This window comes from Microcaecilia unicolor, chromosome 2 (assembly GCF_901765095.1).
Source record: "Microcaecilia unicolor chromosome 2, aMicUni1.1, whole genome shotgun sequence".
Lineage (NCBI taxonomy): Eukaryota > Metazoa > Chordata > Amphibia > Gymnophiona > Siphonopidae > Microcaecilia > Microcaecilia unicolor.
In genome coordinates, this window is record NC_044032.1 from 439,417,653 (window position 1) to 439,422,538 (window position 4,886).

Genomic DNA, 4,886 nt, shown 5'->3' on the forward strand with positions numbered 1-4,886 from the left:
TTTAGCCCTTTGTGTCTCTGCAATAATAACTTTGGAGCCCCACATACCCTAGGAAGCTAGCAAGGTTGTCTGTGAGTCTCATTCAGTGTAGGCTGCGTAACCCTGGCAGCGCTATAGAAATGCTAAGTAGTAGTAGTAGATTTCTTTGCTCACCCTTTACAATTCATTTCCTATTACTTTATATATCTTTTATTGCATACTGACGTTTGGATTTCTGCTGATAATGCAGTAGGGCTGGTGAAAGAATACTAGATGCTGTAGGTGAACTTTCAGCCTTGCATTCCCCCCCCCCCCCCCCCCCCCCCCCCAAATTCATTTTCAGATCCTTAGCACATTGGTTCCTCTCCAAATTTATGATAAGTAAACTCTACAATAATGATCACTGTACAACAGTTAAATAGAAACCAGTGGCGTAGCAAGGGGGGAGCGGGAGGGACGGTCTGCCCCGGGTGTCAGCTCGGGGGGGGGGTGCTCCCTGCCAGCTCCCCCCTTGGCGCATCGACACCCCCCGACCAGCTCCCACACCCTACCTTTAAAAAGAATGTCGGAATCCGAGGCAAGGCGCAGCCCCTCGCGCCTGCCCTGCACGTAAAAGAAATGTGGACCGACGGGCCTTCCCTCGCTCTATCTGTCCCGCCCTCCGCTGACGCAACTTCCTATTTCCACAAGGGCGGGACAGACAGAGCGAGGGAAGGCCCGACGGTCCACATTTCTTTTATGTGCAGGGCAGGCGTGAGGGGCTGCGCCTCGCCTCAGATTCCGACATTCTTTTTAAAGCTAGGGTTTGGGAGCTGGGAGGTGGGGAGGGGGGTGTCGATGCGCCGAGGGGGGGATGTCATCGTGCTGCACCCGGGGGGATGCAACGGCGAACCGCCCCGCCCAGGGTGGCAGCCCCCCCTGCTACGCCACTGATAGAAACACATAACTGGACATCATACTCTTAAATATTAAACCTGGTTTAAAAGGTAAGTGTGGGCATAAAAAGGTTCTTTGAGTTTATGTGGCTGTCATGACTTAGGGCCCGATGCACAAAGCTTACTGTGCTTGCAAAGTTTGCTTTAGACCAGTTGTAGCAGGTCTAAAGCAAACGTTATTTAGCATCTAATGCACAATGGAGTTCTGCATTCCTTTTACCATTCACCATAGCAGCTACCAATAACCCAATACAAATGTATTACAAGCAGCTCATTAGTATTAAAATGAGCAGTCTAAGCGATGCACAGAAAGAAGAACCTACCTTTTAGCATGCAAATTTTTGCAGTAGGTCTGGAGCTGTCGGCATACCGGACGATCTGGTGGAGCAGTCTGCTTGTAGAGTACTTGTTTTATATAGCCCAGCCCTTGGCAGATAAGGGCTAGCAAATGTAAGCAAAGCAACCCCCCCCCCCCCCCCATGAAAAAAGCCACACCTCAACTGAGCAAACAAATTCAAGGACAAAGCAACTTATTCCACCCCCCCCCCCCCCCCCCCCAAAAAAATTCTTCAGTTACCACAACTGTTTTGCAATAGCATTTTAACTGAAATAAACAAGCTTAAACACACAAACATTTTTTAATGTTTTAGCTGGTCATGTGAGCAGCCGTAGGAGTGGAAAGCCGAGCAGGGAAAAGTGCCTAGCAATGCGCAGAACTTCAACACTTACCAAGAGACTGTTCTGCACATGTGCTAGGCACTTTCCCTATCGAGCCGCTTACATATTTGCCATGCATCTGATTTGCATGCAGTTTCCTTTGTGTATTGGTCGCTATTTGAAAATCACTAAGTTCACTGGCAGATAGAAACGTGCGACTTTTGTGCATCAGGGCCCTATTGTTTTGCTTTAATTGAAGCTTCTTTTTGCTGCCTCTCTGGAAGCTGCTGCCACCTAGTCTTGCCTCATAATTGGGGCCTGGCCCTGTAAGGCAGTACCATTCCTTGCCCCTCATTTAGAAATACAATACTCATTTTAGCACTGAAGTCTTTAGTTCTGCCTTGTGAGTAAGCCTTTGTGTTACACACTGCTAAGACCTTATCAGTTCAAGAATAAAACACTCTCTAAATATTGCAAAAGTATTTTTATATAAGTGGACTGTCAGAAGGTGGGTATAATTTATTTATTTATTTATTTATTAGGATATATTTATCGCCTTTTTGAAGGAATTCACTCAAGGTGATGTACAGCAAGAATAAGTCAAACATAAGCAATAGACAATTACAGCAGTAAAAATATTCAAACAACAATACAAAGTAGGGCATAATTTACATTACAATGTCAACACAATACATAATACAACAATTTAACAGACAGCTTAAGGTGTCTAATGTACATAATGGAGTTAATTTTTTTCTGTACCAGCACCAGAATTTCTCATACGTCCTCTGATAGATAGATAGATAGATAGATAGATAGATAGATAGATAGATAAAAAGAACTATATCTATATTTATAGATATAGTTCTTTTTATAGTATTTTTCTCAGCTTTATTAATAAGCATATTTCAAATCCAACTTTCAAGTCCAATTGGCCTATCTTGCATTAGTTGAAAACTTCAATTTACTCTCAAAATCAGTAGTTTAAAACACTTATCTGTGAGATTTCTTCTTTATACAACCAATAGGAAATAAACACACACAGCGCTACGTCTTGACACGGGCTGCGTCAGGGAAGCATTCTAATTCTTCATTCACTTCAGATGTCCGTTCTGCCTGAATACACATATTATATGAAGTACTCATAAAATGTAACTCCGCCCATGCTGTACCCAAAATCTGCTCCTGAAAACACCTGCTACAGAGTCACATAGAAATTTGCACACTCGTGCATGCACATGGGAGGTTTTTTTTACATGCATTTATGGTATATATGCATAAAAAATGTTTTTATAAAGTTAACCTCCAAGAGTATAATAGCAGATAAGGACCATAAGGCTTATTAGATTTATTTTGGGGGGGATTTAGCTCACCTTTTTTCAGCAGTAGCTCAGGTATACTAGGTATTGTATTTCCTTGTCCCCAGAGGGTTTACAATCTCAGGGACCCTTATACTAAACAGTGGTAAAAATTGGCCTGAGCGCACCCTTATGTGGGTCTTTTTTGCGCAATAAGGTCATTTTTACCACTGAGATAAAATGGTCGAATTTCTTATTGTTTTAATTAATGGCCGTGTGCTAATTTTGCCATTAGCACGTGGCCATTAAAACAGGTTAACGGGTGAGCTCTTAGAACATAAGAATAGCCATACTGGGTCAGACCAACGGTCCCTCTAGCCCAGTATCCTGTTTCCAACAGTGGATAATCCAGGTCACAAGTACCTGGCAGAAACCCAATTAGTAGCAACATTCCATGCTACCAGTCCTGGAGCAAGCAGGGGCTATCCCCATGTCCTTCTCAATAACAGGCTATGGACTTTTCTTCCAGGAACTTGTCCAAACCTTTTTAAATCCAGTTGCGCTAACTGCTGCTACTACATCTTCCTGTAAAGGGTTCCAGAGCTTAACTATTCATTGAGTGAAAAAAAATAAATATTTCCTTCTGTTTGTTTTAAAAGTATTTCCATGTAACTTCATTGAGCATCCCCTAGTCATGTCCCCTACCTCATGTGTATTCATTAGGGGTATCCTAAAAATCAGAATGTCCCAGCAGTCCCAGAGGTCCAGATTCAAAACTGCTCCTCTAGATTATGGTGGTTGTTGTAGAAGCCTTCTTCACAATCCATGATTTGGACATCTATAAACCAGAATTTAGATGTGTATATCACATATTCATCTAAATCTTGATTTTAGAAAGTTGGGATATACATGTCCAAATCATGAATTTGTGCATATAGCAAAGGGGTATAGTCTCGATGTGTTTTTGCATGGATCTAGGGTGGGGATAAAATGTGCACGATCAGTGTCGGGATTTGCAACTGCTCTTTGGGATATCCAGGCTATTAAAAAGTGCTTGTTTTGTGCAACATTCTACGGGAGGCAGTAGAGAATATTACCCCCTTAATTACCCAGTGTTTTTTCTCTCATTCTCCCCCCCCCCCCCCCTCAAAATGTGATAGTGGCAAATGATAAAGGGCTCTATGACAGTTTAGGGAAAGCTAGATGTTTGGGGTTTCCAAAATGGCAAACCTAAAATACACCTCTATCTGATGGCATTTAACAATATATGTTCTGGAATACCACATGTCCATGTATGTGTCGGCCCATAGGTGTGCATGTTGCTGACTTGCCTCTATTGATATTGTTGACATTTGCAAAATGGGTGCTGCAGCTACAAATAGCCAACACATATATGTCCATTCCTGCATGCTTTTCAGAAAAGGTTTTATGTTGGGGGATCCTAGGCTTCTCAATTCTGGTATCAATGTCCTATCTCAAATCTACCTTCACACGGATTTGAGGGGCTCCTTTACAATTCCTTAGCATCAGCATTAATGAAAAAAAAGAATTTACAATCTTAGGGGTCCTTTTACTAACGTGTGCCGAAAAAAGGCCTGTGCTGGTGTAGACGCGTGTATTGGGCGCGCGCAGCTCCATTTTTCAGCACACCTGCAAAAAGATCTACTTTTTAGCCGAAAATGGACTTGCAGCAAAATAAAAATTGGTGCGCGTACATTTTGGGCCTGAGACCTTACAGCCACTCATTGACCTAGCGATAAAGTCTCACGTGTTAACCAGGTGGTAATCATCAGCACACGTACAAAGAAGATTACTGCCCGGTTAGCGCTGAGTGCCAGAAATTTTCCAGGGCACGTTGTGGGCGCGTGTAGAAAATGAAATTACCGCCCTAGCCTAGTGGGCGGTAATTCAAAACTCATGCATGTAGGACACGCGTACGCACCTACGCAGCTTAGTAATAAGGGCACCTTAGAGCTCAGAATGAGGAGATATTTAACAGAGGTGGACCTGCAATTTA